At 43.1% G+C, this 23,464-nt stretch overlaps 1 protein-coding gene across 1 annotated transcript in view; it reads right to left on the bottom strand.

Moving 5' to 3' along the window:
* The window catches only part of HLCS (holocarboxylase synthetase), a 210,547-nt gene that overhangs the window by 38,191 nt on the left and 148,892 nt on the right, over nucleotides 1–23,464 (bottom strand). The window lies entirely within an intron of this gene.

Below are 23,464 nucleotides of genomic sequence, written 5' to 3'. Positions count from 1 at the left end.
CACGCTGCCTAGCATATAGAGGGTAATTTGTAAATATTTGATGAATGAATAATTATGTACATTTCTAACTAAAACCAGAAAATTTGGGACTGTGAATCCTTTACAGCTCAACAAACATGCAAAATTACTGTTCGGTGAGAGACAAATATCTGAAGGTCCCCGGTGATCTAACGCACCCCCCTTTCATAGAATGAGTAATGCTGCCTTAGGTAAATGAGCTCTGCTTCCCTTCCAGAAAAAATGAGGGAAGAACTCTTGCCACTGATTTCTCCCCCAGTGCCCTGTGCAGAGCAAATGCCCAGTAAATTGTAATGAATGTCCAATGAGTGAGTGAATAAATATTCATTAAAAATTAACCGGACAGTTAATTTAGGTCACTCACTGGAAAAAAGAAAAACAGTGAAACTAGAAAAGTATCTTTTTAATTTAAAAGGTTAATTAAGGACAAAGCTTTAAAAAAATATTTTGGTGGCTTAAGTAAGCCAAACACAACTGGGGTTCTAAACAGCTGTGATTTGTAACTTTGAAAACATTCCATTATGTTCCACAAATTAGAAAAAAGAGCAAAAGCTGCCTGACTCATTTTATGGTTCTAGTACAATTAATCTCAATTCTGAGTTAGGTAAGTAAGAAAACAAAATAACAGGCCCTCTTCACTTATAAACAGAGAAGTGAAAATCCTAAATGAAATGCTAGCTAACTGAGTTCAATTACACGTCTTATGTATAATGCATTATAATCAAGTAGCGTTTATCCTAGAAATGCAAGGATGGTTTAACATCAGAAAAACCTATCAATGGAACACATCACGAGGGCAAAATGAGAAAATCACATGATTGTCTCAGGATACAGAAAAGATAAGTGATACATGTCAGTGGGTCTGGGTCAATTCTCCAGAGGACCTATTGGTCAGATGATTGATTTCCTAAACTTACCAAATTTTCTGATTCCCAAAAGCATGTTTGTCGTTTACTATTTAAAATGGTACAGCAGTTTGTATTAGATGTATTGGCAGGCCTGTGAGAATGGCAGGGGACCAGGACTCAGATCATCTGAGACACCAGAAAACCAAAAGGCCACTGTTCTCCAAAACTGGCAAATAATCCCAAGCACCACTGTATCCCTTCAGTCTCCCCACAGAACCCACCAGACTGACCGGGGCCACTCACAAGGAGGGAAGAAAAACTACTTTGTGGTTTTCTCCGGAGGACATCCGGTCCATGCCAATGAGCAGTATCTTCCAGAAGGAAGAATTCAGGAATGAGGAAAAGAAGTAATGAAGCATCTACAGAAAAGATCATTGGGTCTAAATCAGCAAATTCATTACATAAAAGTGACTTCTGATCACAATCTCTCTTAACACTGTCCCTACATACCATCCAAAGATAGTACTTTGTGCTGTGTCTAAAATCTTCTGATTCGGCTTTAAAACAATCACATCCTTAGCAACAGACTAGAGTGATAATGTCAGAAAACAGTATTGGTTCTATGCCCACAGTTTCAATAGCATTTAAATCCAACCTTTCATAAACATTATTACATTTATTTTCTCCTCGTTTTGCCTTATATTTTTGTTTTTATAAATGGGGAACAGGTGTGTGGAGGAAGACTCACAATCAGCATGGCATGCATCGTTGAGAAGTTTCCTATGTAAAAAGCCCTCTTTTAATACCTTTGCAAAAATGTCAAGAATTTCCCATTTGAACATATTCAACGAGGGATTAAATGTGCCGGCACTCATTTCTGGTGTGTATTTCGTTAGTTAGGTCTCTCAAAGATACACAGAGTCCGAGCCTGTTCAGCACATGAATGAATGAGGCTAAGGAAAAGCCACCAACACAGAATGCAACCGTATACGTCTTGACCGAGCACAGGATGCCTGAGGTCTCATCCCATCCCGCTGCCTGCATTCCTAATTTTGTGCATTGGCATCATTTACCCAACAATGATCTACTGGGCACTTACTATGTAACAGTATTCCAGAGAGCAAGAAATGTAGCAGTAGACAAAGCAGGCTTACATTCTGGCAGGAGGAGGCAGATATGAAACAAATACGTAAATAAATATATTCTGTATCAGGTAAGAGGGTAACAGAAGGGGCAGTGGAGGCTGTCTGACATTTTGTAAAGACAGTTAAGGAAGGCCTCTCTCATGAGCTGACATGTGAGCAGAGTCCTGAAGGAAGTGAGAGCAGGAATAGCATCTGGGAGAGGAATGATCCAGGCAGGAAAAGAATAAACACTAAGGATCTGAGGCAAGGAGGGTATGCTTGCAGTGTCTGAGGCCCAACACCCATGTGCGTGTGCATGGCTCCATGTGCACGTAGGTCTGCTAGGCAGGAGTGGGGGTAGAGGGGGGGGGGGGGCTCAATCATGTAGGGCTTCCGGGCAGTTGAGAACCTCAGATTTTCACTTAGCGTAACATTTCTGAGATGCACCCGTGTTCCTGCAGGTGCTCATCTTTTGCTCCTTGATACTGTTGAGTGGTATTCCAGCAATTTGTTTATCCATTTACCAATTGATGAATAGTTGGGTTGTTTCCAGTTTGGGAGGATTATGAATAAAAGTGCTATGAACATCTGCATACGGGTCTCTGTGTGGACACATGTTTTCACTTATCTTGGGTCAAGCCCTAGGAGTAGCACTGCTGGGCCATATGGTGAGTGTATACTTAATTTCATAAGATGTTACCAGACTGTTTTCAGAGGTGGCTGTATCATTTTGCATTCCCACCAGCAATATGAGAGTTCTAGTTCCTCTGCATCCTTGTCAACATAGGGTGTTATTATCAGCCGCTAATTAGCCCTACAAATGGATGCAATGGTATCTCATTATTTTCCATTTCCCTGAAGACTAGTGATACTGAGCATCTTCTCACATAACTTTCTGGCATTCATCTTTTCTTTGAAGTGTCCGTTCAATTCTTTTGCCTTTTTTTTTTTTTTTTAAACTGGGTTGTCTTCTTAATAGTGAGTTGGAAGGCTTTTTATGTATTCTGGCTGCAACCTCTTTGCCAGGTACATGTTTTGCAAATATTTTCTCCCAGTCTGTGGCTTGCCTTTTTGTTTTCTTAACTGTGTCTTTTTTTAAAAAAAGTTTTTAGAAGTATATATACAATGAGATATTACTCAGCCATCAAAAAGAATGAAATCTTGCCACTTGCAATGATGTGGATGGAACTACAGGGTATTATGCTAAGTGAAGTAAGTCAGTCAGAGAAAGACAAATACCATATGATCTCACTCATATGTAGAATTTAAGAAATAAAACAGATGAACACAGAGGAAGGGCAGAAAAAATAAGACAAATCAGAGAGGAAGACACACTATAAGAGACCCTTAACTCTAGGGAACAAACTGAGGGTTGCTGGAGGGGAGGTGGGTGGGGGGATGGGGTAACTGGGGGATGGGCATTAAGGAGGGCACTGGATGTAATGAGCACTGGGTGTTATATGCAACTGATGAATCACTGATTTCTACCTCTGAAATTAATAATACAGTATATGTTAATCAAATTGAATTTAAATAAACATTTTTTTAAAGTTAAATAAAAATCATTTTTTTCTTTTATAATTCATGTTCTTTGTGTCTGGTTTAAGAAATTTTTTCCGTACTCCAACGTCAAAAAGATTTTCACTAACATTTTCTTCCAGAAGTTTAATAGTTTAGCTCTTATATTTAGGACTATGATCTGTTTTGAGTTCCTTTTTTCATATGATACCAGGTAAAGGTTGAGATTCACTTTCTTCTTTCCACACAGACACCTAGTTGTTGGAGCACCATTACTGAAGTGACTATCTGTTCCCCCATTGAATGACCTTAGCATCTTTACCAAAAATCAATTGGCCACGTAAATGTAGGTGTGTTTCTGGGGCTTCTACTCTTCCATTAATCTATACCTTGACCCTTATGCCACTATATATATATATATATGTGTTATATATATTATATATATAATATATACATATATGCACACACACACATATATATCTTGATTACTGGGGCAAGTTAATTTTAAGCTGTCCCTCTCGGATTTGTAAAAATTAGATCTCTAAGTGTAATTGGAGTTGATTTACCTATCCAGTCAGTGAATAAATGTGAGAATCTGAAGACCAGGGGAGAGACTGGAGATGTAAATTTGGAAGCCATCAGTTCCGAGAGGATATTTAAAGCAGGGGACACTCCCCAAGGCAAGCATGCCCACACACATGCCCTTTTTATCACACTTTGAGCTGCCTGAGCTAAGAAAGTGCACAACCTCTCTGATCCGTAAGCAGTGAGGCTTCTATCCTTAGCAATGCCAACAGGGTCCAATGCAGCGCTATCTAATTTGGATCCGCTAGATTTCCACGGAGCAAATCGAGTCCCAGATGCAGCCTGGAGGCTCAGGAAGTCAAAGCCTCCCTTCTCCAATTTGAAAAAAAAAAAAAAAAGGCAATTCGGTAACAAGCCCAAATCACAGGGTTGTGCATGAACAACTAATAACAGTAACACGTAAACATTTAGGAACAGCCTCCTGGGGAAAATCCAGCGACCTTTCTTTCTACAGAAGGGTGTCTGAGGGTCACAGAATCCATTTCCACATCTCCTAACCGTGCTCAATATCAGCAGCAGAGCATGCATGCAAACAACTTCTGGAGCGTTCATCTCGAGTCTGAAAGAGCCCGCAGACTCTGAGGCCAGCCTGACCCCAACACTGACTCATCAGAGGAGCGTGGGGGGTGCCTGAAGTCCCAGCCAGGCTCCGGGCCGACGTGCAGAGGTCAGCACCGCAGAGCATTTCCTACCGAAAACAGACAATGCGGACGCGGGCGTGCAGGGCATACACTGCGGGCAGTGTTCGGCATACAGCAGGTACTCCGTAAGTACTTGGGGAACAAGCAGACATACACAAAAACAACTTGCATCACGAGCTGAGACACAGAGACTCTGTGGTCAGCCTTGCCAATGAAGTGACCATCGACATCACAGATTACAGACGTGAATGGATGTCACCGCAGCGGTAACAGTGACAAGAGCGGCCGAGCGCCCCCACCCCCGCCCCGTCCTGTGAGTCCTCTTCTCAGCCTTTCACACGACGCGACTCAATCATCTTAGCAGGTGGTACTGTCGTTAACTCCATCTTACCGGAAGGTAAATGGAAGGTACTAGGATTCCAGGGCTGGTCTGGGTGATCCGGCTGTGGGTTTTCCCCAGCCCACGTGTTAGCCGCCAGGCTCGTCTTCCCAGCCTTTCCTTCACCTCAAGCCTAAGATCGTACCTGCGAATTCCATTTCCGTCCTTTGTTATCTTACCGCAACCTAACTCACACAACTTCAGAACTCAAGCCCACTTGTTACAGAACCCACTGGTAAGTTTAGGGTTGGCTGCAAGTCTTTGCCCCGGGGTGTGAATTCGGTCCACTTAGTCTTGGGGGCGGAGAGCAGTGCTGAGGGAAAGAGGTAATATTCCGAACCTGACGTCAATTCATTAGAAAGCATCTGTGGGGGCGCCTGGGTGGCTCAGTTGGTTAAGCAACTGCCTTCGGCTCAGGTCATGATCCTGGAGTCCCGGGATCGAGTCCCGCATCGGGCTCCCTGCTCGGCAGGGAGTCTACTTCTCCCTCCGACCCTCCCCCCTCTCATGTGCTCTCTCTCTCTCATTCTCTCACTCAAATAAATAAATTAAAAAAAAAAGGGGGGGTGCCTGGGTGGCTCAGTCGTTAAGCGTCTGCCTTCGGCTCAGGTCATGATTCCTGGAGTCCCTGGATCGAGTCCCGCATCGGGCTCCCTGCTCGGCGGGGAGTCTGCTTCTCCCTCTGACCCTCCCCCCTCTCATGTGCTCTCTCTCTCTCATTCTCTCACTCAAATAAATAAATTAAAAAAAAAGGGGGGGGGGTGCCTGGGTGGCTCAGTCGTTAAGCGACTGCCTTCGGCTCAGGTCATGATCCTGGAGTCCCGGGATCGAGTCCCGCATCGGGCTCCCTGCTCGGCAGGGAGCCTGCTTCTCCCTCTGACCCTCCCCCCTCTCATGTGCTCTCTGTTTCTCTCATTCTCTCTGTCTCAAATAAATAAATAAGGTCTTTAAAAAAAAAAAGAAAGCATCTGTGGCCGCTGGGGCCGTATCATCAACAGCAGCATTTACCTCCGTAGGAATTATACTGTGGATACGGTGCTTGGATGCCTACAGCCGATGGACGAGACATGCAGGAAACCATATTTGGCTGGCCATATTTACAAAAGAAAATTCAAGAACAACTGGTGAATCACTGGTAAGCCGTAAATGCCCCTGAATAATTATCCTTGTTACTACCACCAGCCAAAATAAGCCCAGAAACACACAATAGAGACACACGTAAGTTTTCAACCTGCTAGAAATTGATTTTGGTAGTCGCTGGCCCTCTGACATTTTAGAACTTGGGTTCTCATACATGATTAGCTCCTCGGCCTAATTCACACGTACCACATACTATTATAACAAGGGGGAAAGGAGCGTGACAATCTAGAAAAGGAATAAATATGCTTTTGTCTCATAATCCAGTGTTAACAGGTATGAAACAATGTTGAAAGAGACAGCAAAGGTCTCCCTTCGGGGGAACTCCTGTCATGTCTGCGAGTTCTTAGCACAGTATGTCTGGCACACGGTAAGGGCTTCAGCAGCGACAGGCTATCTTCTTTTATGATTATGAATGTTTCCAGCAGGAACCCCCCTCTCAGGGAGTCTATTAACTTCTCTTTTTGGTCAAGCTATGTACAAGAATTTAGTCAATCTTAAAATATGGATCCGGTTCATTGTGAACAATTATGTTTTATTTATAAAAACTGCAAGCAGGTTGATTTTCGTTTGTACTTTTAGCAACAATCTTATATATAATGTGATAAAAATATCCTTAAATACAGTACATTATATTTATGATGTATACAAGAACACAAGTACTTGGGGTGCCTAGGTGACTCCACTGGTTAAGCACCTGACTCTTGATTTCGGCTCAGGTCATGATCGCTGGATCGTGAGATTGAGCCCCGCATTGGGCTCCACGCTGGGTGTGGAGTCCACTTGAGATTCTCTCTCTCTCCCTCTGCCCCTCCCTCCAGCCCCTGCTCTCACGCGCTGTCTCTCCCTCTAAAAACAACAACAAAAAAACAACAACAACAAAAACAGAACTTTATATGCTAACAGTGGCAAATAATACTCTTCTCCAAAACTGTGATTATTCAGGGTAGGCTAACATTAGGTGAAACAGCCCCAAGGGCAGTGGCCCAAGTCCAGGGCTAGTTAGCTCTCCTCCAAGTGGTGACTCAGGGACAGGCCTCGTCCAACTTGTAACTCTGCCGTTTCCCCACACGACCTCCAAAATTGCAATGGAAGGGGAAGGGAGGGTGGGAGAATCTAATGGGCCAGGCCCGGAAGATGCATCTGTGTGGCTCCAGCCCAGCTGAGAGGGTGGCTGTGTGCCCAGGAGGAAGGAACATGAAGCAGAGTCGGGAATCATGTGATAGTTTCGCTGCCACATTCTCTACATACACAATTGACACTTGCCTTGTATTTTACAAGTGTTTACATGGCACTTTCTAGTTATGTCTTATTTCCTTATCGTTAGAAAAAGCTGCAAAGCTGCTGTGGTCATTGCCACTTTACAAAGAAGCAGCTAAGGCTTGGAGAAGTCATTTAGTGTCCAAGCAGAAGAGTGACGTGGTGAAGACATCCCCGCCCCCTGGATCCGGATCGCAAGCCCTTGCCCCTGTTTGTGGCACCAAACTGAACATCGAGAACACCGGACAGACGGAGTTTCCGTGACAGAACAGACTTACAACAGAACTAGGGTTGTCTTTCCACCCTCGGTGTAATTCGGTGCGATTTAATCCCATAAAACAATCCACGTGGGTGGAGTCAACAGAACAGTTCAGGCTGCCTCCTACAAGTAAGCAGTTGTGTGTCGACCATTTCAGGGAGTGTTTCAAAAATGAAATAGGAATTACTATGGCAACTATCCCCAAATGCGACCTCTGGTTCTTGTTTTGGAAGTTGCAGATACAGGGGCAAATATAGAACAGCAGGATTCAAATGAAAATTAATGATGTGAGGGGCGCCTGGGTGGCTCAGTCATTAAGCGTCTGCCTTCAGCTCAGGGCATGATCCCAAGGTCCTGGGATCAAGTCCCGAATCGGGCTCCCTGCTCGGCGGGGAGCCTGCTTCTCCCTCTCCCCTTGCCCCACCCCCTGCTAGTGCTCGTGCTCTCTCTCTCTCTCTAATAAATAAATAAAATCTTTAAAAAAAAAGAAAAAGAAAATTGATGTGAAAAAGAATTCTATGCAACTGGAGTCAAATTCACAGCCCTACACCTTCAATGAAAAGTGAATCTCAGGCGTCACATTCATTGCCATGGTGACAAGGAGAGGACTGGTGCTTGGAGACGGGACAGGACACACAGCTGGGGACTCAAAACCTGAGGGGGATCCAAGCCGATCAGAGGAGTGGCTAGTCCTCCATCGACAAGACGGCCTTCCTGATGGGAAGAGGCTCAAAGCACGGTCTTAGAGAACGAGATCTGTACTCGTTGGCTGGGAGCGGGGCAGATGTACTTTCCATCGCTTCCTTCCCCATGTTCTCTGTCCAGCATCAATATTTCCATGTTTGGGATGAAACAGATTTACCTAACATTTAAAGGAATGATTTTCTCCTTTCAAAACAAGGAGAAATGTGCAGTATCAGATCTGGATTCCAGAAACCCTGGCAGAGGACGACCCGGTGTCCCAAACTTTCTTGCCAGGGTTCCAGTGTATGCCCAGGAGGCCCGGAACAAAGTTCCGGATGTGGTAGCAGCTTTTGGCTCTGACCGGTTTTGGCTGCTAGAACTACCTGGCGACTGATTTACTCCTTAATTTCAATTCTTTTTTCTCCATCAAAATAATTCTACACGAATCATTTCCATGTTTCCAAGGCAAAAATATAAAAAAAACAAAAAGCTACAAGCAAAAAAAAGCCTTCAAACAGGAATGGGTTTGCTATCCAACAACCCTTTCAGGAAACCGTTGGGTAGAACCAGGCAATGTAATGGGCAATTTGGTCTCGACTTCCCCAATCAGGAAGAACGCCTGTGCTCACATGTATACACACATCCATCCCCAGGCAAGCCCCGCACCAGACCATGAGCTTCCAGTGAGACCGAATTCCTGTAGGAGGGCAGTTTCCTTTTCGCTATAGCAACATAATGCTTCATTACACCAAGACATAGCACTCTCCGATCTGCCAGGTAAGTAAAGAACGAAGCTTAAAATTTACAGTCACCTTTAACGTGCTAAGCATTTCCACCTAAAATGAACGTGTCCGGGGCGCCTGGGTGGCTCAGTCGTTAAGCGTCTGCCTTCGCCTCAGGTCATGGTCCCAGGGTCCTGGGATCGAGCCCCCCATCGGGCTCCCCGCTCGGCGGGAAGCCTGCTTCTCCCTCTCCCACTCCCCCTGCTTGTGTTCCCTCTCTCGCTGTGTCTCTCTCTGTCAAATAAATAAAATCTTTAAAAAAAAATAAAAATAAAAAAATAAAAAATAAATAAAATGAACGTGTCCTACCAACCCCTTCCCGTTCCGTGTTTGATTCTTCCCAGGGCTGAGGTGCAAACTGGCCTTCCGGAGGCCCGCTGGTTCTAAGCCCATCCCCCAGGCTCAATGCAATGCTCCCAGCAGGTGCTATGACTGCCACACAGCCAAACCCCCAGTCACACCCTGAGCTGCTGACAAGAGCCCGGGGCCTGTCTCTACTTTTGTTTTGTGGGCATCAGCAGAAAGAATTTCAAGCCACCTGTGGCCAGTAAATACAGTTATTCTTCTGGGTCAGACAAGATGCCAGATGTAGCCAACGGACCTGCTCAAAGCCTCTACAGTTGACCATCCCCAAATCATCTGCCCTGGGCTAGGAACTGACAAACTGGCCGAGCCCACCTTCAGTTTCCCCAGGTGAGTGGGTCTCATGACGAAGCAAGATGTCACACTGAGCTAAGAAACTCTCACCCGCCCTCTTCCTACATACTGATCCCTCTGTCCTCCGTGGTCTTCAACAGGCACAGGAGTCCCTTGGCCGGAACTTGAGGAAGCATCTATATTTCTTTTGTATGTATTAAAGGCTGCAATATTAGGTAGCATCTCTAATAAAATATAAGACATCTAGAAAGAACACCAGGTTTTTGGTGTTCTTTATGTGATCATTAAACACCTCCCTCGGTTCTACTGAGGAGTGAAGCTAGACGCAACCCAACCCGGGCATTCAGTAATGCGACCTCAGATTGGTACGAGGTTTGACAGTTTACAAACTGTTTCTGTATTTTATCTTCTTAACAGCTCGGCCAGCAAGGCCAGGCAGGGACAATCATCTCCATTTTGCCACGGGCAAACCGCAATGAGGGAACACAAAGGGTGGAAAGCTAATGAGGGATGATGCGCTGACTTCCCACCCAAACGAGCTGGCTCCATACCCACGAAGCCATGCCAGAAACGGGACAACAGGACATTGTTTGAATCGCAAAGACCAATCTGAGGTCGCATTACTGAATGCCCAGGTTCGGTTGCTTCTAGCTTCACTCCTCAGTAGAACTGAGGGAGGTGTTTAATGATCACATAAAGAACACCAAAAACCTGGTGTTTTTGCTAGATGTCTTATATTTTATTAGAGATGCTACCTAATATTGCAGCATTTAATACATACAAAGCCGGTGGGATGTCCAGCTTCGGAGATACGAAGGTAGCGAAGACGAAAAGATGCTTCCAAATTTTAAACGGGGAAAAAAAAAAACAACAACCCTCGTGGTTAACCCTCACTACTCTGTCAAAAATAAAAGCAACGTTGAGGTAACCCCTGAAAGGGGCTCAGATCGGCACCATGTCGCTCATCCCGGGCCACACGGATATCCGAGCCCGACCGTGGCTGTGTGTATGTGTGGGAGGGCAGCAGGAAGGACATGACCACCTCGGCTCTGTGGCGGGTTAAGCAGGCTGATTGAACACTGCTGCTAATTAAGGGCCCCTCTCATCTGGCAGGACCACCAGGCTACCTTCTGCACTTGTTCATGACCACAGCCCCTCGCTCAGAAATTAACTCTTGATGAGTGCAGACAGGGGCCCAGCTGGTCCTCCTGAGTCCTCCCAAATAGATAAATGAAGTGTAATAAGAATGCTGCTGACGGCCAAGACAAGGAGGTCTCTCCGTGACCTCTTGGTAAAATCCAGAGTATACTTTTACAGTGACTTAATTCTCTGCACTGGGGATACTTAATGCAGCCAGGAAGGGTGTGAATAGGCTGATGGCCACAGGGACAGCGTTGAGAAGTCCATCACCAAATGTCCACTTATTAAGTACGAGCAAAAAGAATAAAGAGGCAATGTATGAGGAACTAATTTTCAATTGGCCGGTATTTTCACTGGGGGAGATGGGGCTGTTTTTCCCCAGAACTATTCACGAGTCTAGGGACAATGGTGGCTTTTATTATAGTCTGCAAATTGTACAATCATTGCGCTCGGGTTTAAAATATTAAACACTCACGTCCTATCACTTAGAGAGGAAATCTCTCCTTCAAGCTCTGTTTAAGAAGAGGGAAATGGTGGCCTTTATTGTCCGGGCCTTTCAGATAGAGAAACTAGATGGAAAGATGTATTCTGGCTCACACAGCAAAGCCGTTGGGGGGGGGATGGGACTGGAATCCAGAGGTCCAGCCACTCAGTTTAGTGCCCTGTAGGTCAGAGAATTCTCCACCCTTTTATCTCAGTAAGTCAACAGGTGGCAAAGGGGAGGGCGTGGAGAGAGGACACTGGGGACCATGTGTGGTCACCGACAGTCCCACGGTACTGGCCCACAGTGACCAATGCCAAGTGTGGCTCCTGAGTGTGACATCCTCCTTGAGATGTGACAAAGGGACAAAGGGCAGGCTGTGAACCACTGCTCTGGGCTCTCGATCATACTGAAGCCACATCCTCCTGTGACTTTTGAAAGGAGCAGGGGCGATCTCCAAAGCAACAGATGAAATGACAGCACTAGTCAATTTGTTTTTCTGTTGACAGAGCAAAAAGCAGTGACTGGGCCAGACGCAAGACAGTAAGATGAAGGAATGGTCAGGAAAGGCATTTGATGCCTTTATGTAAAATTTTAAAAATAAAAGGATGCCATGGAGAAATCGCCACAGTTCCCCAGGGACCGAAATGGAAGGATGGAAGGAGGTGTGGGAAGTCAGTGAAGACACCTCATTGCTTTAGAGAGTGTATTAGTTACCAATTGCTGTGTAACAAATTTCCCCCAAACCCGGCAGCTTAAGACACATTTTTTGTCTCCCAGTTTCGGAGGGTCAGGAGTCTGGGAGTTGCTCAGCTGGGTGCTTCCGGCTCAGTATCTCCCACACATTGCAAGGAAGGTGTCAGCTGGGGCTATGGTCATCTCAAGGCTTGACTGGGCGGGGACCCACATCTGAGTTCACGTACACACCCACCCGCAGGCCTCAGCTTCTCACGAAATAAACATCAGTTTCTAGCCACGTGGGCCTCACCACAAGGTGACTCACTGCATGTCAGCTTGCTCCTCCCAGAGCAATAGCTCCAAAAAGAGGGAGTGAGAGAAGCCCAGCAAGACAGAAGTCACAATCCTTTTCATAACAGACTCTCAGAAGTGACATCCCATTACTTTTGCCATATTCTCTTTGTTAAAAGTGAGCCTTTAGGTCCAGCCCACACTCAAGGGGAGGGGCTTACAGAGGAGCATGCATTGCTGGAAGGCAGAAATCACTGGGACCCTCTCAAAGGCGGCTTACCAGAGAGATTCCTCATTCCTTGTTCCTTGGATAAACCTAGAGATGAATTCTTCCACAGTGAGCCTCTTCAGAGTATATGTGGGCTACCCATCATCATCTTCACATTCAACATCCTTTCTCACATAAGTGAGAATATCTTCACCCAAGGCGTGGAGTTCTAAATATTCGGAAAACATGACACACACACCAGCCTGATGTCATTTTAGGCATAGATGCCCAGAGCTGGTAATCCTGAGAACTGACTGTGTGCGGCTCCTCCTTTCATGTGAGCTGCCCACAGACTGGTGTAGCTGCTTCCCAGGGCTCAGCTCTGCACCCTTCCAGAAGGAAAGGATGTGCATACATCCTCACAGTAATAACCACTAACATTTGTTAAGAGAGTCTGATGGCCAAGTACCCAGTCAGGACTCTGCATCCATCAGCACATTTCATCCTAACAATGAGCCGACTCCATAGATGAGGAAACAGGGATGGACCCAGGACATGTAATTCCCTACTGCTTGGGATCCACCAGTTAGTGTGAATAGTGCTGATTAGCTCCTGGGGATTCTCTGTTGCATTAAGGTGAGCATCAGACACCAAGAGATCTCATGACTGAATGGTTCTATTATATGTCCATCACACAACTATCGGCTCAGAAAATCTAAAGGAATTAGTAAAAAGCTATTAGAATAAAAATAAATTTACTAAAGTGCCAAAATAGAGAATGTAGAAAAGCCAAGTGTTAATATATAACTACGTACTAGTAACAGCTAAAAAGTAAATTTTGTGATAACCCATGCTCATTGTAGAAAATTTGAGAATGTAGCAAGTAAGACTAGGATATTACATTACTTAGGATTCTCCTTCCAAAAAGCATTTTGGTATATTTCCTTAAACTTTTTTTTATACTTTGTGGGTGTGTGTTTTGTTTTTTTGTTTTTTGTTTTTTTTGTCATACTACAATGGCTGAGTATCCTTTTTTCACTTAGCACAACATTAGGAGCATTTTACCCATATTAGTAAATGTTTTTCACCCATATTAATAAATGTTCTTCAGGGTGCCTGGCTAGCTCATTCAGTAGAGCATACAAGTCTTGATCTGTGTTGTGAGCTCAAGCCCCACATTGAGGGTATAGCCTAATTAAAAAAAAGAAGAAGAAGAAATAGAAAAGAAAATAACCAGGGCAAAATAAATGTCTTAAAATATGTTCTTCAAAAATTCAATTTTAAATGGCTACCATCATATTATTATAACCTAATTTTAAAAATGATTTCCTTTTACTCATTTAATGGGTCACAAAATAAACAAAAATTTTGTTCCTGTTTCTCATTTCCTGCCTTTAACAAAAATTATTTGAATATCCATTTCAATTCTTATGTTGGCTTTTTAGCTATACTTCCTTGCATTTTTAAGTGGCTGCATCAGGGATTATAATATACATCATAACTTTTCATAGCCCACTTATATTCAATATTGTACCACTTCCTGTAAAATACAGAAATCTCTCAACAATAGAGGTTCATGCCTACCCTTACGGTTGTTATAGGTACCATATCTGCAAATGTTACAAGCCCCACAAGACAGTTACAATTTTTGCTTTTAATAGTTACAGGATTGACAAAGAAATTAAGAGAGAAAAGCACAAAGGAAAAAATAGTATTTTGTATTTACCCCAATATTTACCATTTCGGTTATTCTTCATTTTTCCCCAGTTCCCATCTGGTGTCATTTCCCTCCAGCTTTAGGAAGTTCCTCTAGCACTTCTTGAAATTCAGGTCTGCTGGAGATGAATTCTCATCATTTTCTTTATCTAAAATGTCCTGATTTTCCTTTCATTCCTTTTTTTTTTTTTTAAAGCAGGCTCCATGCCCAGCATGGAGCCCAACATGGGGCTTGAACTCACAACCCTGAGATCAAGACCTGAGCTGAGATCAAGAGCTGGATGCTTAACGGACTGAGCCACCCAGGCACCCTGCTTCATTATTTTAAAAAAAAAGTACTGTGGCAAAATATACATAATAAAATTTACTATTTTATCCATTTTTAAAGGTAAAATTCAGTGGCATGAAAAACATTCGTGTTGTTGTACAACCATCACCACCATCCATCTCTGAACCTTTTGATCATCCCAATCCTTCATTCTTGAAGGATTTTACTAGATGCAGAATTCTGAGAAGAGAATTGCTGTCTTTCAGCACTTTAAAGATGTTGTTCCCTTCTCCCCTGGCCCCTGTAGTCATCCATTAATTGGACTATGGTTCCCTTGTATTGTTTCTCTCTTGTTGCTTTCAAGGTTTGCTCTTGACCTTTGGTTTTCAACAGTGTGAAAGAGTCAGCACGTGCTTCCCTGTATTTACTCTGCTTGACGCTCTTCAACCACCTTGTAGCTGTACATTTCTGCTTTTCATAAAATTTGGAAAAGTTTAAGCCATTCTTTATTCTTTTTTTTTTTTTTTTTTTTTTGCTGTCCCATCTTTGCTCTCTCTCTGTCATTTCCATTTGACTGTGAAGTCCACTCAAATGAATATTTTATTTCAGGTACTGTATTTTCAGTTCTAGAATTTCCATTTGGTTCTTCATTTATCATTTCCATTTCTCTGCTGAGATAGCCTGTCTTTTCCTTCCTGGTGAGCTTATACAGTTTTAATTCATTGACCACAGTTCTAACAGTCACAGCAAAATCCTCTTCTGCTCCTCCCCATCCCTGCTTCATCGTGGGGCTGGACTCAGTTGATTTTCCTTTCTCCTAAGAGGATGTTCTATTTTCTGTGTTCTTCAATTGTGGAGTATTTTAGCTTCATATTCTAAATGTGACAAATGTTAAATTGCATAGATTCTGGATTTTCTTATTTTTCTTTGATGAATGTTTTTTCTTTTCTTTTTTCTTAAAGATTTATTTACTTTTTTTAGAGAGAGAGAGAGCGCACATGCATGTGATTGGGGGAAAGGGCAGAGGGAGAAGGAAAGAGAGAATCTCAAGCAGACTCCCCGCTGAGCCAAGAGCCCCACGCAGAGCCCAATTCCAGGATCCTGAGATCATGACCTGAGCCAAAACCAAGAGTCAGACACTTAACTGACGGAGCCATCCAGGCGCCCTGAATGTTGTTTCTTTTGTTTTGGTTGGCAACTACCTTGGCTGAACCAGAATTGCAAACTCTGTCCCTCTGGGCAGCAGCTTTACTCTCAGTTCCGATCTTCTGTCATTACCTGAGGTGCTTTTAGTCTATTCCACGCAGGAGTGGTTCAACAGTTGAAGATGGGCATCAGCAGAATTTGGAGATGCCTTCTCTGACCCTTTTACTGCATTGCCAGCACTTGGCCTTGGGCTTACTTTGGATGGCTCTAGTCCTTCCCTTTCCAAGGAGGGAGTCCCACAGAGCCTGCCTGCTTCTGTTCACTCTTCAGTGTGACTTAGGGTAAATGCTTTTTGTTTTATGCTCAGTTGCATGGTTATTTTCAGGGTGAGAGGGAGGAGTCTGGTAAGCTCTTGGTCCATCATTCTCAGAAGGAGAAGTTAAAGATCTCCATTTCTAAGTATCATTCACCACTAAAAAGAACCAAATTGGCCAAATCTGGACCAATTCAGTAAAGAATAAGAACCGTGATTGATTATAAGATAATAATTCACAAGTCCATAGCACGAGATGAGAGAGTCAAGATAGAGAACAAAAGAGAAGTAAATCACTCATTTGCTGCTCCTGGAGTGACTAGTACATCAACTTCCTACTCTGAAAATGATTCTTTACAGAATAATATCAGTTAATAAATGAAGAAAGAAAAATAGGTAAGAAAAATCTCCATTTTGCAAACCTTAGAATTGGTTCAAGCAAGGATCACTAATAAGGTTACCAGAGAACAGAATATTTCCTGGTGTGCCAAAGTGATGTTCCATAAATTGCTCACAGAAAGAGACCTTGATTGTGGAGAGAACAGGAAGTAAAGCTCCTTGACAAGAGATTGAACTTAGTATCAATGAGAAAGGTACAATATGATGCAACATGATATGAAATACACAGCATCACCTAGGAAGCTTTTCTGCCCAAAATATTTAAAGTGAATCAAATCAAATTTTTAGACCTCACTTCCAGTTTACAAGAAATCCAGGGGCTAAAGGAACAAAAATGTCACCACAAGGAAAACAGCCAAATCCAGAATATGGGGTATTCTTTAAGATAACTGCCTTGGCTAGGTGATAGACATTGGGGAGGGTATGTGCTATGGTGAGCGCTGTGAATTGTGCAAGACTGTTGAATCGCAGATCTGTACCTCTGAAGCAAATAATACATTATATGTTAAAAAAAGAAGAAGAAGAAGAAGAAGATAGCAGGAGGGGAAGAATGAAGGGGGGGAAATCGGAGGGGGAGACGAACCATGAGAGACTATGGACTCTGAAAAACTGAGGGTTCTAGAGGGGAGGGGGGTGGGGGGATGGGTTAGCCTGGAGATGGGTATTAAAGAGGGCAAGTCCTGCATGGAGCACTGGGTGTTATGCACAAACAATGAATCATGGAACACTACATCAGAAACTAATGATGTAATGTATGGTGATTAACATAACATAATAATAAAAAAATAAAAATAATAAATAATAAAAAATAATAAAATAAATAAATAAATAAGAGATAACTGCCTTGGTCTCTCCAAAACCTTGATGTCATTTTTTTTAAGGGATAAAAGAAACATAATAAACAAGTGCAATGCACCGTGATGATTGGGTCCCGGTTAGAAATAAACAGTAATACAAGACATTTTTTATGCAAAAAAGTGTATTTCCCTCAAACCACAGTATATATTTAAGAAATTTAAGTATGAACTAGATATTACTGAGTTAATATTTATATAAGAAATATTGGGGGCACCTGGGTGGCTCAGTTGGTTAAGCGACTGCCTTCAGCTCAGGTCATGATCCTGGAGTCCCTGGATCGAGTCCCGCATCGGGCTCCCTGCTCGGCAGGGAGTCTGCTTCTCCCTCTGACCCTCCCCCCTCTCATGTGCTCTCTCTCTCTCATTCTCTCTCTCTCTCAAAATAAATAAATAAAATCTTAAAAAAAAAAAAAAGAAATATTGGTATTGTGCTTATGTAGCAGAAAATCTTTAAGAGATGCATGCTGAAGCCTTTAGGGGTGATGTGTAAAGAAGTCTACAACTGGGCGCCTGGGTGGCTCAGTTGGTTAAGCAACTGCCTTCGGCTCAAGTCATGATCCTGGAGTCCTGGGATCGAGTCCCACATCGGGCTTCCTGCTCAGCGGGGGGTCTGCTTCCCCCTCTGCCCTCTTCCCTCTCGTGCTCTCTGTCACTCATTCTCTCTCTCTCAAATAAATAAATAAAATCTTTAAAAAAAAAAAAAGAAGTCTACAACTTACTTTCAAATGCTGTATCCAAACAAACAAAGAAAAAAAGGACAAATTATAAACAGCTGCTGAAGCCAGGTGTTGAGTATTACTGGTACACAGTGTACTGTTTCTTCAACTTTCCAGTATATTTCAATTTTTCCATAATAAAAATTTGGAGAAAAAAATTCTAGTCCACTCTTTTGGATGGTTCTGACTCTAAATCAGGGATGAAATCCAAATGAAAGTGATTTTTTGTAGTCAATCTTGAAATGGCATATAGGTGACAAGCCAACCACAGCCAGTCTCCACTCTGGAAGTGACACAGAGGACAAGAATGGCTGGTAGGAAATACCTGTCCCTCCAGGGTCCATTACTTGCTGACCCATGACTCTGGGAAAATAAAAAACAGCACCTCTGAGAATAAGGTTGATTGGGATCACTGGATAAAAGTGAGGTTTCAGTGCTATTAATTCATATATTCACATATTGATTTACAATACACCAGATGCTGAGGTAAGCAACGGAGGGTATATCCCAGCCTTTGTGGAACTACAGTCTAGTCAGACGGAGAAAACAGACTGTTACAAACCAGTAGAATAAGAAGGATGCTGAGTCAGTCATGTAGAGTGTTTGGGAGTACAAACATAGAAGGGGCAGCGGGGAGAAGAGCAGCACTGTGGCGGCCATGGGGAGAAGATAGCAGATCTCCTTCAAGAGAAACTAGTTGACTGATGGCATCCAGCCACTGCCAGGATACAGTCCAGCTCCAGGTCCACATATTAGGTGCACAGTCGGTGTTTAGTAAACAAATTAGTGAATCTCCATTACCCATGCCCTCCTTGGTCCCCACGAGTACTTCAGATAACTGTGATGCTCACACAGGTCTCAGTTCTAATAATCTAGTGCTCCCTAACAAACCACCCCAAACATTAGTGGTTTAAATAACTCCATTATTTATTTTGCTCACAAATCCGCATTTGGGGCACTGGACGCAGAGGATCTATTTCCAAGAATGGCGGCATGCACAACGCTAGCGGGTTGGCGCCAGCTGGGAGTTCAGCTAAAGCCGGTCCAGAACTCAGTTCTCCATAGAGCCACACAGGCTTCCGCATGATGAATGGACTCAAGAGCAAGCGTCCCAAGAGACAAGAAGTGGAAGCCACCATTTCTCAAGGCCTGGGCCCAGAAACGAGCACACTGTCACTTCTACCATTCTATTGGTCAAAGCAGTCACAGAGCCCACCCAATCCCAAGGAGAGGGGACATGGACCCAACCTACTCATGGAAGGATCAAGCCTAGCCACATCCTCTTCTTTTGAAATGGGCTCTTTACGAACTAAAAAAGTGTATTTCCCTCAAACCACAGTATATATACACACACACAACATCAGTATCCACTCTGTTTGGATTTGTTACCTGGAGCTTGGTAAAAAATAACAGGCTCCCCTTACCAAGTCAAAGAAGGCTTTGAAAAGAATGCACATTGTCTTAAAGTGTGGGAACAAAACTGCAAGTTTGCAGTTTCCTTAACTAAATCCAATGTTCATTCACTTATACATTTTTTGAGCAATTACCATATGTTGTCTTAGGAGCAGCAGGGAATACGAAGATTAACCAAATATGGCATTTTCAAATTGCTCACAATCTAGGAGGAAAACAAATACACATGTTACAATTAACTCCAATGGGATGGAATTCAGGGATGCCAACAATGAGCAAAACCCAAGGAGCCAAAAAGAGAAGGGAAGGAAACAGAGAGAAAGCTGACATTCTCCACATTCATCCCCACAGAGGTCAACTTACATCTTCTATCCCTTTAATTTATGCATTTCTAACAACATCAATATAATTTGAAAAATGACTATTAATTTTATACAGTATTTAAAAACTTCAAAAATCTATTTGCTAAAACAATATATGTATGCATGAGATAGAAACCCCACCCCTACGCCTATATAACAGTAGCTCTGGCTTTTCCCAATTCCTCACCCTGGTCTTGTCACCTTCCAATCACAGACCTGAAACCAGCTCAGAGTATTAACATCTCATTGCCTGCCCCTAAATTACGTTTGGCTCAAATATCAAAATAACACCCAGCTAGAAATTGACATTCATGTACTCCTAAGGCTACTTACCACCCAGGAACTTTGGTTGATTCCAGGAATCAATAAGGAGAGTAATATCCTAAAGAATTATTATTATTACAAGCATCAGGAGAGGTCAAAAGCTAAAGAATTTACTCCTGAAGATTTAAAGTACTTTATTTTTGTGACTTCCCTTAATCCTACCTCTCTTTAAGACTTCCATCAACTCCTTCTGTCATTTAAAGTGTTTTAAAGGGTTTGTTGCAGATTAAGAATGGGCACAGATTCCCTGACACCCACTGAAGGGCTGGGGGGGGGGGTATGTCCCTTCCCCTTGAACCTGGGTGGGTTCTGTAAATGTTCTGACCAACAGAATACATTGGAACAATCTCCCACCCAGGCCTTAAGAGATTGGGAGCTCTCACTGCCTGTTTCTTGGAATGTTCTCTGGGAGCCCTGAGCTGCCATGTAAAAAGTCTGAAAGCCTTGAGGTAGTCACACTGGAGAGACCAAGAACTCCACCCCAGGACCACAACCGTCCAGCCCTCCCACCAAGGAGACAGTCGTGTAAGTAAAGCCATCTTCGTCCCTCCAGCCCAGCCCATCCACCAGTGAGTACCACCATGTGACCTCAGCCAACACAGCATAGAGATGAGTAACTCAGCTCAAACTTGACCACATTTCTTACCCAGAAAATCGTAAGATCTAATAAAATTGTTGTTAAAAGCCATTAAGGTTTGGGATGGTTTGAACTGCAGCAGTAGATACCAGAATAAATTTTAATCTTGAAACTCATAACTTTGGTTAAATGTATGCAAAAAAGAAAAATGTAATTGCAGAGGGACTACGAGCAGAATATTCTCCTCACAGCTGAACTACTACCCCTGATAGCTATCAGCAAAGATTAGCTCCTGTTTCAGACAGTTTGTCTAAAAATAATGTATTTCATAGAGGATGCAATGTAACTGTATTACATTTTAATAAGTTATCCTTTAAATATCATTCACAATATTTTCCAGTTTTTACACTTTTAACTGCCAAGCATCTAGTCTATGATTTATTGGATTCTACCCAGAGAGCACACTTTCATCTCTTTAATGATATAACTGCCATGCCCTTAGACGTTTTATTATTCTAATGTATCACAATCCAAGCTAGTAGTGACGTGCTTATCTTTTTTTTAAATTTTTTTATTATGTTATGTTAATCACCATACATTACATCATTAGTTTTTGATGTAGTGTTCCATGATTCATTGTTTGCGTATAACACCCAGTGCTCCATGCAGAACGTGCCCTCTTTAATACCCATCACCAGGCTAACCCACCCCCCAACCCCCTCCCCTCTGGAACCCTCAGTTTGTTTCTAAGAGTCCACAGTCTCTCATAGTTCGTCTCCCCCTCCGATTCCCCCCCTTCATTTTTCCCTTCCTGCTATCTTCTTCTTTTTTTTTTAACATATAATGTATTATTTGTTTCAGAGGTACAGATCTGTGATTCAACAGTCTTGCACAATTCACAGCGCTCACCATAGCACATACCCTCCCCAATGTCTATCACCCAGCCACCCCATCCCTCCCACCCCCCTCCACTCCAGCAGCCCTCAGTTTGTTTCCTGAGAATAAGAATTCCTCATATCAGTGAGGTCATATGATACATGTCTTTCTCTGAGTGACGTGCTTATCTTTAAGGACCATGCACAGCATGCATCTCTCCATTTTTAGAAACCGATCTTCAAAAACTATAACCCAGTACAGGATAGTTGAGGCCAGAGAAGCAGAGACCTCTCCTTCAGTAGGCTGGATCCATGCCTCAAGGAGGGCCCAATCACCACACTGTTAATAAGCTAGAATACCCTTCCCACTGCCACTATAGTGAATGCAGGAGAACTAGAATCTCAGCTTCACAGTCCAGAAATTGGGAGACAACACAGTTGGCCTCTTAGGAAACAGAGTATGAAAATAAGATTCATTCAGTAGTGGTCTGTAGAGAAATGTGGGTCAAAAATCAAATAATGTAGCAGGCGCCTGGGTGGCTCAGTCGGTTAAGCATCTGCCTTTGGCTCTGGTCATGATCTTGGGGTCCCGGGATCCAGCCCCACATCGGGCTCTCTGCTCAGCGGGGAGTCTGCGTCTCCCTCTCCCTCTGTGCTTGCTCTCTTACTCTCTCTCAAGTAAATAAAATCTTTTAAAAAAATAAAATAATTTACAAAGATCTCTTCCCACTTATGACACCAATATATAAATATGTTGGTAATAATTCATCTCTGAACTTTCAAAATACCTGCTTTTCATGCTCTCTCATGCTACTGAATGTGATGTCTGAAGAAGGTCAGCAGCACAAGACGGTGTGAGACAGTAGAAAGGGCCCAGGATGGGAGCTGGGGAGCACAGCAGCTAGTGTGGACTGGCTGTTGACCAGATGACTGGAGACCCAAGCCAGCCCCTCTCTCGGTCTTGTTTGTTTGTTTGCTTTAAGATTTTATTTTTTTAAAGTGATCTCTAAACAATGTGGGGCTCAAACTCACAACCTCCTGATCAAGAGTCACATGTTCCACCGACTGAGCCAGCCAGGTGCCCCTCTCTGTCTTGGTCCCTTAATGTGTAATACCAGAGGGATGGGGAAGAGCTTGCTAAATCCCTTCCTCCTCTGAAATTCTGCGATTCTTTATTGTACTAAAATGGCTGGGGCACCTGGAACACTGAACAGCTCCTTCTACCCTACCATGATAATTCCGCTTTAGTAGGAAGTTGCAGGAGACACAATCTAGCCTCATGAACACAAGGGAAGATATCCTACAAAGGACAAGGACAAAGCCAGGTCAAGGTGAAAACTACTGAGGTTTTATGGAATCGACTCTGCATCTAAAATCTATTTAGTAAATGTCTCTTCCCACTGACCTTCTTAGAGTCTGATCAAATTGGGAGATAATGGATTCCCAGTGGAAAAATACCTACCTCCTATGGCATCATTTATAATTCTTATAACACACACAGTATGTTAATTAACAACATTTTAAAGTTCCAGATATCCTTTTTATCACCCCTGCTATAGTTTATCCTTTGACCTCTGAACAACCGTGAGTTGCAGGATATGACGGCCTAATACAGAAATCTACCAAATTATGTCTTAGAATTTTAATTTTTGAAATAAGTTTAAAAATAATTGTTATGTGAGGCTTCATAAGCCCCCAAATGTAGATCTCATTATCTTGACTCAAATTGTTTGTTTAAATGGCTAAGAAAATCATTTCCTCAACAAACAAACACTACTCATCAAATTTAGTGAGTTTAAAATAAGAAA

The sequence above is a fragment of the Neomonachus schauinslandi genome, chromosome 1, assembly GCF_002201575.2.
Source record: "Neomonachus schauinslandi chromosome 1, ASM220157v2, whole genome shotgun sequence".
Lineage (NCBI taxonomy): Eukaryota > Metazoa > Chordata > Mammalia > Carnivora > Phocidae > Neomonachus > Neomonachus schauinslandi.
Note: the sequence above shows the minus strand (reverse complement) of the source record. Positions and strands in the feature narration are given on the sequence as shown.